Below are 14,750 nucleotides of genomic sequence, written 5' to 3' on the forward strand. Positions count from 1 at the left end.
CAGTGTCTTGGCTTCTCCGTGGTAATTGTCGGTTTTCTGCTACGGCACGCGCGTCTGTAGGGTTCACTCCTGCAAACAGTGCCCTTAATACTAACAAAGACGCCGCACGACGACCCGGAACGTTTTGGAAGAATGATTCGTTTCAAAAGTGTGTTACTGTTACTGCACTCCTCTTTATGCTAAGCGTTAACCACACAATATGTGTATGAGCGTACAACCGTAAAACCCAACGTCGCAAGCTGCCGACTTACTGCTGCTGTTGCCAGTTACCGGATATATTGTACGTTCCGATCCGATAGGAAGCGTGGAGTATTTCGAATCAGATCGAAACAACGTTAAAAAAGGTGGCGGGCTAAAATACACTCTTCATGAATCTATAGGCAGATGAAATTGTATGCGCTGACATTGTTTACTCTCTTTCTCACAGAAGACTAGTTTGAATGTAAACACGATCACACATATGCATCGGTGCATTTTGCTTAGGAGAAATAAAGCCTGCAGAGAATTATACGAATAGGCACTGATGCTGGTATTAAGCGGATCAAGCAGAATCTCTTTCCTAAATGGGTTTCCATTTATCGTATTAATCAACAGTGAAAATTGAGGATTATGTGAACTCAGAGATAAGGACACACAACAATGATTAGAAGGGCCTTTATCCTACGCATGTTACGAATGCTGGTACGTGAGATTATCTTATAAAGAACGATTCTTGTTTAAATATAGGAAAAGATATTTTTCACTGTGGCCTGTCTGTTCCACAGGTGTTAGCCACTTTTCGACTAGAAGCTAGATTAATTATGGATGTTTCAATCACTCAATGTTTGTTTGTTTATCGATGCCTTTGTTCCTATTTAAGATGATTGAATAACAGCGTTCTCCATTTCGTCGGAGCTCTTAATAACGCAGTCACTTTCACACAGTCGCAAATTTGTGCTCTATCCCTGCTTGAGTTTACATAGTGTCGATGACACCTGTCTATGTAAGTAGTATCATCAGGGGCACAATCTCAAGTGTTTTGATTCGTTATCGTACACACATACGTATTTCTTTACGTACATACGGCCTTTCTGTATTCCTAAACACTTGCTTTGAAGTTATCATAATTATAGCCAGGAAGTTATAAGTAACATAACGGTACGCCATGTTACTTATTGTTGGGGTTCGATTTTCGCCTGACGTCGCCGTCCGAGACTTTGAACCCCAGCATCGAAATAGTGCGAAACAATAGCAAGCGACTCAGTGCGCGTATATTATAGAGACTAATTGAATATTCGTACTTGATTAATTCTCAGGATACGAATGAGACAACAGTTTCGGGCTTTCCTGAATTTTCTTTGAATTGCTTTCTAGAGCGCCTTTCGGAACCATCTATACATAACAGTGTATGCTAAAAACTGAGAAAGATAGATACAATACGAGCTCGCTTGCTTGTATTTAAGTATCCGTCATATGCATTTTCGTGCATCTCGAACGGCAATCGAATAGCAGCTATACATATACATGTACAGATACCACCATAATGCCTGCTGGCAATAATGGTTCACGCACTAACAAAGGATAATCGCTGAGAGTCTTGTGCTAGCGAGCAGTTTTCTGATCTTGCAAAAAGCAATCAGGTACAAAAGCGCCTTCCGGAATCCTGTTTAGTACTACATATACGCAAAAGAAGCAAGCGGCCACAGTACGTTCTCATGAGTCATTGAAGTTCCTAATGGCCCCTAAAGTACTACACCCGATACTGCGACAGAAACGTGCATACTCATTGCAGAATTTGCGCGTACTTTCGCACAAGTACTGTGGTGGGGTCATGGGGGGGCCCGGCCGGACACGCGGTTAATACCACGGTAACTTAGTTAATTGGTGGAGTAGCAACTACCCAAGTGATTTATTTCTTACTTGTTTGGTTTCGCTCCGTAAACTACGCTCACGTTAAATAGAGTCGTCATTGAACGTGTTTTGTCAGCGGCCAATGCGGAACGACAGATTTCGGCGTACGCCCAAGCGCTGCATAGCTCGACAAAGAACTATTCCGCGTGCAAGGAAGCAGCCCGTTCCATCGTCCGCGCACACTTCTGCCTCAACCGTTCACGAAGTAGCAAATTTGCCCGCTGACAATAATTTCTCCAAGTAGAAGTTGGTCAGTCGATAGATCGTTGGCCGTCACCAAGAACGGACGGCATATTTATTAGCAAAATGTTTACTATCCATGGATGAGCACCATGGTTAAAAGTCATAAAAGGCACAAACAACGCATTGCTCTTTCACTTCTATATTCAGATTCGCAGGATGAAATATACCCACCTTGTGCTTCATTAATCTTTCGTCTTGGTAAAGCGATCCGACATAGATCAGGGCAAGCTCATATATCGAGGGCAGCAAACAACGAACTACGTTGACGTGTTTAATCACCTAAAAGCGGTCATTAGAATCAACCACGCCTGTCTGTAATTGTAACGTTCCTCGTCAGCTCCTAAAGCTACTATGAAGGTTGACGACCTCAAAAAAAGGCCGGCGACCGTTAGCAACATCAGCACTGTGACCACCTATTCGGTTTATATTGAGCTAGAAGCAGTTATCTCTGTAACTGCTGGAATGAATAATCATAAATGTAATCGATCAAAGTTGCGCTTGTTTTGTGACTGCGTCCGCACTCGGCCCGACTTATCAAACGTGAAGCCATCTCTACAATATGAAGAGGATATTATCTCTATGATATATGACAATGCCTAGAAGTCACTATGTTTTTGCGGCGGGGTGTGGCCTCGCTTCTAAGCGTCGTTTCTTTTGTGAAAGTTATTATCACTACGGTGACGACAACGATAAAACACTTCAACAAGTGTTGTTTCTATCTAATACAATGCTAGTAGAGCACGCTTTTTTACATGTATCAGCTTATTGGTAATGAGTTCGATTAGTTCGCTGAATGATGATGCAATGTTCGCACAAAATCTTTTGGCAACTATGGATTTCCGAAGGCAACAAATAAGTTTTATTCGAAGTTAGTTTTCTAAAACTAACTTCGAGTCTAACTCCATTCCACGAGACGAGTATAATAAATCTGTATGTGTTCTGTTTCTGCGTGCCTCCATTATCAGAAACTCATACGAATTCCCACAAAGCCAACAGTCGATATCTTTCTCAGCTTAACGAGGTCTTCATTTGGCTTAGGCCTTCAGTGTTTAAACTGATGACGTGTTTTTCTCAATATTTTTATTCATTTCGGCTCGATAATTGCCTTGGAAGAATCTATCAGGCCAACTTAATATTGTACGATCGGGCCTATTTAATAACTTTGTCACACTGTTGCGATTCCAATATTGATCGGGAACCAATATATATATATAGTGCGTACCCAAGCTATAAATTTCATACGTTTTTTACACCAGCTCTGTAAGGGTAAGGATACGAGGAACTAAATCGAAAAAAAAACTGACCTTTGAGATAAACGAAAGTAATGAATTGTTGATCTTCCGAAAGGTCCTGCTACCTGGGTGTTACACAATAACACCAAGAACATCGATATATATATATATATATATATATATATGCATATGTCTGATGTATGAAGAGCTTCTGGGCGACGAAGTCACCGACTGTTCTCATGAGCCGAATGAAGGCTGAGCTGGCACACAGTGACTGAATAATACTATTCTTTCTATTTATATGAACTCCACAACGCCTGAGGTTATTACAATATATGGGAATATGCTGTCGTTAATCAAGCCACCAAAAGGTGAGGACGTACTCGACCTGCAACCGGCCTTTCGGAATGATAATTCCCGTGCAGCTCATAAGTTCTGAGACTCGTGATCTGCAGAATTTATCACAAGATAAACGTTGATATGGACTCTAGTAGTCCTAGACCCGGACCCATGCCATGCTGATGGCTACTAAGTAAATAAAGAAATAAGCATTGAGGTGAAGCTGCGAAATATCCCAAAAGTAAAAAGCTTCTTAGGGAAGCGGGCACAAAGTAAAATTCTTAGGTTGCATGCATACTTCATAAGTACCGGAACAGCATTTATAAATGTTTGCTGTCTGGGCTTTATCAAAGGATTCATTGGCAGCACGTTATGTCAAATAATGAGATACTCAGACCTCATCATTGCTTTATAATGAAAAGTAATTCACGCGTTTATCGAAGCTAGAATTCCATTTCTTATTAGATATGTTTTATCTGCGTAAACTAAAATAAGCAATCTGTTAGTAAAATATAGTGGTGTCACACTTCGTACTTGTAAGATCCAGACACTGTAAATACGATACCCATGAACTAATGCTCTTAATTAACCTAGTTGCAGAGAACTTAAAAAGAATTACCACTCTGCTCTGCTACATCTCAATCGGCATTAAAGTTACTTATGCAAAAGCTAAATTTGGCATTTCGTTATTAACAATGCCTTCATGCGATTGACACAAATTTCCATGATATCGGGACATGGCATCCCGTAGCAAATTCAAATGCGCCCTAGGCCAGGGCAGCTTTTCGTTTCTAACTATTAGCAGCAGTCATCTTTTTACCTGAACGATTTGTCTTGTGGGCATTTCGAATAGGACATCATCAAATCAGGCGTCGAGATCGTCATCGACAAACATGAACCAAGTAACTACGATAATGATGAGAGTAATAACTGAAAATAGGCAGATTGCCACCACTGCGCTTAGCTTGCAAAAACAGCTGAAATACAGGCAGAAAAAAATATCGTTAGTATTATGTTAAACGTTGTAATGATTTATATAAAATCTCTAAGGTATGTAATCGTACTTTTAAATTACAAACATGGTGTGGTGAACTTAACTACTAATTAAATGACTGAAGTTGTACCTACACGGCCCATCGAAGGACCTTTGTGTCCTGGCCTTTTGTAGCTTAGTCTTTCTTTCTCGAAGAGTCGGCTTGCGAATCTATACGGACTGAATATTTCTGCGATGACACCTGTTGACGCTTGGGCGTGCTTACCTTGGCGCTCTGTGTACTCTACTCGCCCGCCTAAAGCAAATGTCGAAATACAAGCGTTCAGTCCCCCTCTTCCCTTCCCCCTAAACTTCGAGCTTCGGTAACCTTCACACCAAGCCACCACCGAACTGACCTGAGAGTTAACATCAAGGCTGAGACGGAAACGTTTCAGTACCCTCCTTGTTCTCCTAGATGGAACGACATGGTGGCGGCTCTAGACAGCCTGGGCTCTACAATCCGTAACGACTCGACGTGGGAACCTGTTGATAAGTACGTATCCAGAAACTTCTCCTATATCAATCCGTAACGATCGTTCGGACAAGGGTCCATCTATCGTACATGCCTGACATATGTCATTCCAAGGCCTTTCAACCTAATGGCGGACACCATGAGAAACTTTCTATCCGAGACGGGCCCACCGTTACGAGCCACGCTAATACAACGAGCTTGGCTACTGGGGGAGAAGCACTAGAATACCTAGCTTGGAAACAAAGCTGCATATAGCATAGGACGCAGATTAGATACAGAAGTTTAGATGAGCTGTAAACTTCTCCCACGTCTTCCCGTCGCTGGCGATAGATTCGAACCAATATTGGGCTTGGAAGAAGTCATTAAGCAAAGAGCAGGCGTTTACCGGCGCAACCAGTCGTAGGCACCTATAACTGTCTCAGACGTCCTAACCTATTATTATTATTCAGGCCGAGAGTAGTCAAAAAATAGTAGACTTGGCTGTGAAACGCTCCACTATGAGCTTAAATCTGGCGAATTGTTTTCTCCATCAGCGGGTTTATCGGTCTTTTGATCACGATTCATTGTCCTCCTCTCGCTGCCGCCCATCGCCGCGACGATGCACTACTGTAGGGTTAAACGCTATTTGTTTGGACTCTTCGTTTTTACAGAGCCATAGCAAAATAAATGACATTGGTCGACCACACCCTAAATATTTTGCTCATGTAATTCATGGCTATATTTCTCCTGTTTTTAGCGTCCGGTATAGTAATCATTGTAATTTCTTTGTCTATAGAAGTGGCTACGAAGGCTTCGATTTCTTTTACACAATAAAAGTTTACACGAAAGAGAACTAGCCACTTCGTAAGACGATAATTTGAGCCACGGGGAACAGGTAGTTTATAAGAACACACAGTAAAAACGCTTAATATTTGATTTCAATGAGCTGGATTCGTCGAACAAATCCCAAATGATGTACACTAATTTTAATATGAAAATTAATATTTTACGCGATAATTATAATTAACATCGGGGCGTAGTGGCTATTATTACTCAATTTGGGCTATAGTAAACGTTATCACAATATCCGCTTACTTGACCGCCTAAACGAGAAGGCCAATGGACTACATTTTTCGTGCGCGATCTATGCGTAGGAGATTATGTAACAGACACTACCCAACAGCGGTTTTTGTCGCTTTTTCTCGTCGACGCAACAGAGTAGACTTGCTCTGCCTGAAGCAAAATGTTGAATCCGGAACGGTTACAATTGCTTTACCAGTATCAGTTATTGCTGGGTAGATTGGACAACCTATTTGCTTACTACATTTGTGACACGTTGAAGCTTAGGTTGGAAGGGGGCATAGATACACCGTTCGTTTCGTTTTGGAAGCTAGCCATCTGTCTTATGGAATGCCTAACGGCGACACCGGACATTTCGAGTTTCTACTGTCGCGTTCCACGTAGTCGCCCCTGCGACCTTCTATTAAATGTTCGGTTCCACTCCGTCAACATCCCGCTGTTCTTAGTACAATTATACTATCACCGTGCTTATGTTATTTGCTTCTGAGCACTCAGCTAGTTCCAAGATGTAATTGATTGAAACTTAAAATTGCATGTAAACATTATGCCACGAAAAGAAGAAAATGATCTATCGTCTCCCGAAGCCAAGCACGTAAAACATATTTGACACCCTGGAAGAAAATTATTAAGAGGTACGCGACATATTGAAGTTGTATGCGAATGGTGTTGCATTTAAAATGTTGCACAATCGATGTTATGTTGGAAAGCCCAATGAGGTACATGTTATTAAGTTAGCCAAACTCACTTTTACGATGGAACGTTATTTTCATGTATTGTAAAAAAAAAAAAAAACCTTTCAAAGAGGTTATCTTTCGCCTATTGGTAAGACACTTTTTTTTTGGTTTAAAACTTTGTTATGGAAAAAGAGAATGATGATGGTGATTGTTATTATTATATTGCAAATACATGTACGGAAATCAGCGCCACCTACTCGTGGTTTGCTCTGTCTTCTTCGGACCAGTGCAGCAGCAGACTGGTAAACTCCAGAAAACTCTGAATGGTCAACCACATAATCTAACGCGTACGAATTAGCTAAAATTGAGAAATGCTCAGCGTCTTAGATCTAAGCACACCTTTTCGGAGACACTTATCGCCTTTACGACTGTTTGTAGGATACTGAAGTTGGTCGTGATGAATCGTCGCAGGGTGAACATGTTGATAAGCAACACCATTGTTAGATCGCACCTGCGGTTTTTGGATGTCTGCGATGCCTTCTTTCGAGTCGTCGCTATTTTTTTCTTAAGTAAACCGCTTGTGATCTAGTATCTGCAGTATGTATAGGCTTTTCGATTGGCGAGCCGTGTTTCGGTCTACGATACGCCGCTCGAACATACCGAACCTTTATTACTACCTATTAGATATATTATATGCAGAAAATCGACCGAAGGATGAACATAATTTCACTGTGATAGCTTTAATTTTCACTATAATGGCATTGATTATCGAGCAGTAATTTCACACCTTTTTAATTTGCCTCCTATATAAGAGGAGGCAAATTAAAACACGGGCCCTATACAAGTCTATCCCTAAGTATATGATTCGCTAGACTGTTGCTTGGGGCCGTCAGATGCTAACGTTTGAAACTTATAACCCAGCAACGCTTCATCCTGTATAGAGCTTTCCGAGAATTGATCTATCAACTAGTATTCGTATTGTTTTTCAGTGTTCCCTATTGTGTTATCTTATGTCACTGGTAATTATAAATTTTAGTTGGGCACTCAATACATTTTTTCTGGGCCCGGAAATATTGCGCCGGTAAGGATGCTAGGGATACGATGAGCAAGTAGTTAAGATTATTTTTCTAATGTTTGATGTGCGGTACTTGAGTCGCTGGATTGGCTTTCAACACGAAACGAAGTATGTTTACGCTCTCACTCGAACCTAGATCACGACGTATTCCTATGCTTAGCAGGGTAAACATGTTATTCACTGCGCTATAATGGGGACCATGTTGCCAGGCGTGTCAGTCTAGAGGTAAAAGAAGTGTTACATCCGAGTTGAACGAATTTTGCCCGAACTAGGTTTCTATTGAAATTATAAAACAGTTTCGATGATGATGATGATGCTAGTACCAATGTTCCACGTATTCCCCGATCCCCGTATAGAATTGACGGATTGCCTGCGGCGGGCAGCCCTCGGTTACGCAGTAAAGCTAATATTGCTTTCATAGAGTTTTTTCGTTGCGGAAGTAGATTACACCCAGGGGGTAGTGCTACCACATATGTCAGCCTGTCCGGACGGGGCACGAGCTCTGGCAGCAAAATCATAAACGTGTGGACTTTCTAAGCGGCTACCGTCTATTTGCAAACCATTACGTATGGGCCCATAATTCAGTCAGCTAAATGACGCCATTCTGCCCTGTTCGCTGAAGGCAACTTTCGTAAATTATAAACCCGAAATTAATTATAGCAGGTCCGTGTATTTGTAAGCCTCGCCTAATTGAGCAAGCCCTACCTATAAAATAATAATATTGACCATTTATTGGCCTTATCGTAGTTACAGTTATATTATATTACAGGCAGTGATTTTTAAAAGTTTCCTGATTCAGAGGCTTAAATCAGCTACTTCTGCGCAACTTATGCAATAGTCATATGGGACTCGGAAAGTTGTGATCATAAGCATTATCAAAAATATGTATGATAGGACGAATCAATTTCTACTTTGCAGCGACGCCTTATAATTTTATATAAGGGCTCGCTTGGATATATAGCAGTTACTTCTACCGTTTCCTGTTGATCGTCTATTGATCCACACACAAACACATTCGATATTCCTCAACGAAACTTAACTCTCTGAAGACTATTGCATGGTAATATATATATATATATATATATATATATATATATATATCTATCGCACAGCATTGCAGTATAATTGCGGTAATGTTTCCTTTAGGATAGGTTTACAATCCGACTATCTGTCAGTGCCGTTTGACAGGCGGTGTGACGGCAAGGAAGCAGCTGTATGGCAGCTTTGCCAGCTCCCAACACTCATTTCGAGATTACATTAGATAAGGGCTTCTTGAAGAGCCTAGGTACATTTTCTTGCTGGTGCTGGAATATTTATCAATTTTCATTGATGCCTTCCTTGCATGGAGTAGCACCTGGCATCGCTTCGCAGTCGATTTTGCTGGAGGTCATTTACCAAAACGCGAGCTAAATTCCCGCTGAAATAAAACCCCGCGGTGCTTCGTATTGAAACGGGTTTCCTCTAGGGTTTAGACGTGCCACCATCAGGATTTTAAAACTATGATACGTATCAAGAGCGAATGATGAGCTCTTTACGGCTTCGCAGTTGAGAACTCAAGTAGACCTAGAGTTACGTTACGCTGGTTTCGTAACACCGATCGTAGTGCTATACTCTTATATAGCTAGTTACCATGTGGGACTTTGGATAGGTAACTGTCAGTCGCTGTAGAAGGAGGTAGTTCGGTAAATAAATCTTGCGTACCTTTAATTCAAACGTATACGATGGACTACATAGGAAATTCTGTTTCTCTTATTAATCATATTAAATTTCGTTTATTGTCGAAAGGCCACATCGACTTTTTATGTGCGATAAAAAGCGGCGAATGGAAGCGGACTGCTCGGCTAAATTGACACGTTATATGACTCGCTTTGTCGAGCCTCGATTCCTTCCCAGCGAACCTCTGAAGGCCTGGTGTTCTAGGTGTGAAAAATTAATTATTGTTTTTTTACTCCGTCCTCATATCATCTAGAGGACTCCTGACAAGTTACTCAAGTTAAAGCTTGTGACTTCAACTAGACGCGCACAATTCGTCTGATTCAATAATATTCTATCAATCTCTATATGTATCCAAAATGCTCTGCGACTGTTGACAAATTAGGCGGAAATTGATTGAATCAAATCATTTTTAACGTGCTTTCACATTAACCTAACTGAGCATCGATGGACTTGTTTCTTTTGTAAAACAACGGCGTTACCAGCTGAAAGTTCGTATTACTGGAGACGTCTGTTACGTGACAATTTATGTTACGCGTTTAAAAGTGCCCAGTAGTTGACTAAGCAAAATTTATGAACAGCTCTTTTCACAAACACCCCGGTTCTCTTTGTTTATTTCCTTCTTCTTCCCGGGGGATTATCTTTATTCTTCAACTTTCAATAGTTTGAAATCAACGAAGAGTTTTGTAGGAGGGAGCGACAGGTACAAGAAACCCTCGTCGCCTTCGGAATGATAATGCAGATGAAATTTTTTAGAGAGAGAAATAAAGGCTCACTTGAAACTTTTAGGCAAAATAGATTATAGCATTTATTAATGGCAGTTCAAAGTAAGCTAAGCGTTTACGTCAACTCCTCTTTAGGCAGACTGTATTGCTATCATTACGTCATTTATCTGTATCACGCCACGTCTCTTTTTGCGTTTAATGAAGGAATCGAATAGAAATGAATTGCTCACTTGATACTCATGCTACCCCCTCGCTGCCATGATACTGTACGTTTTCACATGTGGCAATATTTACAAGCAGCCCGTAGAAACAATCGACCTCGGTTTGTTTCCGGCAGGAAGTTAGACTTCGTACAGATGAGCATCGTCTGTCTCTTAGCGCACCCATCAGCAAAATTCATAGGGTAAGCTGTACGCAGTATGTGCAGTGTGCGCGTTAGTCCTTTTCTACATTTACGCACTCAACGTTGTGACACTCTACCCAGCACAGAAATTGCGTCGTTTCCATGCGATTCCGTGTTCTCTGCGATGAGCTCTCATTTTTGAGGAACGGGATCACCTAACCCCTTTCACAACGGAAAAAGTCCTCTGCTGCGCCTGGCGATCGAAGACCGTTCATCGGCCAGTACTGCCCGATAGTCACGGCAGCTTTAACGAGGCGCCATCGACAACAGCGGCAACAGGGGCAGATTCATGGCAAGCGTGTCATAGAGATCCATATCGTAACGTAGCAGCAGATGCCAGCAGCGGTGCCGCTAATCACCTGTTAATATTTCAGCAATATATATAAATACTGGTGAATTCATAGAGCAGCAGCAACACAGCTGATACCTAACAGACTTTGTATTGGCGGTACGAAGGTCACCGCTTCATCACCAGGAGTGCAGAGCAGTAACAGCTTCTGCGGCCGTATCCGCCTACGTGCTGCTCAGGCCAACATGTCAGATTTGATTTTTCCTCTCTTGGACAATACCACACAACGGCCCATGGGTTTTAGGTAGATCATGGAATAGAGTAGGTTGCGATGTGAAATCAATAAATACGCAGACGAGTAGCTGCTTGCAGTCTGGCACTTTTCCTTATAAGACCGCGCGATCTCCATCTCCGCCGTTATTTTCCTGCAGCAATTGTAAGTCCTGTGAATTGGTAATAGTTGCTACGATATGTTTTCTGATCAGTAGTAGACAGTTTCATAGTACAATAGCTGCCATGACGATGTTAAAAGTCAAGGGTAAGATGGCTAAACACCCTTATTGTGTCTGCTTGTGAGGCGTCTCATGATCGCGGAAATATGATGGAGGATGAGGTGGTTCTTCTGTTAAATGCCCTTCGAGTTGGCACAGCCATATTTGTGGGCTACAAAATAATGGAACGGTAACGAAATTGGACGGGTTAGGCGATAACCGTTGATAACTAAACGTGAGCTTCAATGAAACAAATGAAAAAAAAAAACAAATAGTTCATTATGGTAAAACTAATCAATGATAAAAATATATATATCGCCGCTTTCATCGAAGGCGTTTGTAGCTTTACGTCTAAAAATTGTATAGAAAATAGGTACACGCATATGGTTATATGGTAGATGTATGTGGACTTGAATCGGTCCTAAAGGAGCGCCCCTTAATTGTAATAGAATCGAAATTATATTATCTAATTACACAATACGGGAAAGGCGATAGCAGTTGTCATTATCTGTGAGGACTAACAACGTATGGTCAAATGCGGACATAAGCTCGGGGGCAGCCTTCCGATTAGCCCCCCAAATCAGCGAGCTCGTATGAAAGTTCTAGTAACACGGTATATGAGCGTATTACGAATTACCCTCTAAAGTTCCTCCATATTGTTCGTTTTGCAAATGATATTTTACTATCTAATACCTTGGATAATTCATATGCTACGGCCAATGACCGGCAGTACTATCTTGGAGATGAATCGGGTCCGCACTGTGCTAGACAGTCACTAAGCGTGCCTTACTTCAGTAGAATACTATATTACCGTGAAAAGGACGGACCAATTGTAATAGATTTAAGGCCTAAGCAGCAAACACGCTTAGAACAGCGATTCATCTGACAAAATGACAGCATTGAGAATACATGGGTAAGACGTTGCAGTATTTGTGACAGAAGGAGAAGTTTATGCTAGTGGGCCTAATGCTCCAGCGACGCTCCAGATCTGTCCCTTAAAAGTATTGTAAATAAGCACCTAAGTTAATTAGACTATATTTTGTTTTTAACTGGGGCTATGTACAAATAGTTATATGCTGCAAGGACCATATGTACCCTAATTATGGTACATCTGAAATTCTAGTTTCTGTGTCGACGGTTAAACTGATCACCTATGTACAGTGTCGTGTATACCTCAAAGGAAATTTCTGCTTAGAGGAATACGATTGAAGAAACCGAAATTGACGCATAGCTAAACGCACCGAAGATCAGCAGATCAAGAGTGATAGTATTTCGCACAGCATCTTCCCCCCATACAAGGTTTCGAAAGTGTCGCCACCTGCTAGTATACTATTCATATCTCTAGAAACAAATCTTCATAGCACTTGTCTTACATGTAAATGTAATGTTTTTAATCTCGGTAAACATTTAGCCGGAGTCTACGTTTTTAGGTCGTCGAGGAACGCAAAAAATGTATAAATTATATTTGTCACCTTAACAAAATGACAGCTTTAATGTGGTAAATTGTATCTTGATTTATAAAATATTCTTCAGGTGATTCTTCTGCTTGGCCTCCTGCAGGAAGGCGATTGCCTGCAGATTAGTGAGCTAAATAGCTTGTACTATTGTTCCTGCTACTCTTACAACTACCGCGGCTGCAAGGATTGCGAAATCCATTGCAGGTAGACAACATCCGCTACCGAATGAAGGTTCAGAGCTAGACCCGCACAAGACATTTTCGTCTGCTCGATGAATACGCTAGCGTCGAAAGCGTTCAAATTGGATAACGGCGGCCGCAAGTGCCTGCCTGCAGTTCTGCCAGCATCGTCGGATTACCGTGCCGTTATTGGTCCAATGGAAGAGAACAAACGACACTTATTTCATAGCCCATCTGCGCACTTGTAATGTTATTCATTCGACAAAAGAAGCCAAATGAACGGTGCGTGTTTGCTTGCTGAATAAGACGTTGCTAATATTACAGCCTGAGTACGTACGTTTGCCCCTCAATGCAAGCGTAAAACGCAATAAATAAACTTTGAAACGGGAATAGGATGGACAGCGATAATATCACTTTGCGATAATATCAGTTTAACGCGCGATTAGGCTAAGCCTGAATAGAAAAAGTAACGAAACACATGATAACTGCGATGAAACTTCCTTAGTTTTCGCTGTACAATTCATACATGGATATTTGTGGCCGTATTTCTGGCAGTGTCTCACTGTATGTTATGACGGAACGTTGAACTGCCTATTCAGTTAATGATTATACTGATTAAGATTTTAATGGTCTGCGACTGCGTATAGGGTACCAACGAGCCATTGCTAACGTGTGACAGTATTTGGTTATTATACCCCTGTTCTATTCTCTGACGTCATCGTCTGGGACCAAGGTCAAGCACCTCAAAGTAACAAACGACAGGTGACGCGAAGGTCTATACTGAGCACCAACTGAAGTTAGAGATCAACGAAAAACGTTGTCGCGAATTTCGCCTGAACCGCTTGCAGCCAATCGATGATGCTGCGTATACGCGAACGGTAGAAACGCCCATGGCCCAAGATGCAACTGCACGTGACAATTTCTTATACTGTTTTGTCAGATTGCCGCCCGTTAAAAATAGCTGCTTTTTGCATTGTGTGTTACCAACAAATCCATTGAGGATCTAAAAATAAATGGCGAGTAATGAAGTAGACGTAAGTGAATCAATTTTTATTTTATATCGTCTTCTCCCACGAACTTTCGTATCAGAGTAGCATGAAGACACATATCAGAAGTATCACACTTGAGCTTGTTTGCTATAAAGGTCTGTGTTGTATGAACGCTTAGTAAAACGTCTGACGATTTCTCGTTTATCGAATCATCGCAATAGTACGTAGTACTAAATAACGTCTTTCAGACACATGAATAAATTCTGTGTCCTAATCTAATTTTTGTCATTTAATAGATCTATTTGAAGCTTATAAAACGTGCGATGGATTGACAGTTGTTGTTGCTTCTTCTTGTATTCAAATATTGAATAGGGGTACGGTGTCATCTAAGCGTGTTACTGCCTTTACGATAAAGGTGATAAATTGAGCGAAAAATGTTGCGCAAGACTCCTTACATTAAAACTCGATGAGTTGATGACGCCATTGA

The 14,750-nt window shown here is 41.3% G+C and overlaps 1 long non-coding RNA gene across 4 annotated transcripts; it reads left to right on the top strand.

Moving 5' to 3' along the window:
• The first annotated feature begins 191 nt into the window (after window positions 1-191).
• On the top strand, window positions 192-14,542 carry LOC111270227 (uncharacterized). 4 transcript variants are annotated; one of them, XR_002686209.2, is made up of 2 exons: window positions 192-280; window positions 13,172-14,542. It is a non-coding gene; the product is annotated as an uncharacterized LOC111270227 (long non-coding RNA). The 4 variants fall into 4 exon arrangements; XR_002686208.2 differs by having other exon boundaries at window positions 239-344; XR_002686206.2 differs by having other exon boundaries at window positions 246-681.
• Window positions 14,543-14,750: the final 208 nt, after the last annotated feature.

Source organism: Varroa jacobsoni, unplaced genomic scaffold (assembly GCF_002532875.2).
Source record: "Varroa jacobsoni isolate VJ856 unplaced genomic scaffold, vjacob_1.0 scaffold_158, whole genome shotgun sequence".
NCBI classification, from domain to species: domain Eukaryota; kingdom Metazoa; phylum Arthropoda; class Arachnida; order Mesostigmata; family Varroidae; genus Varroa; species Varroa jacobsoni.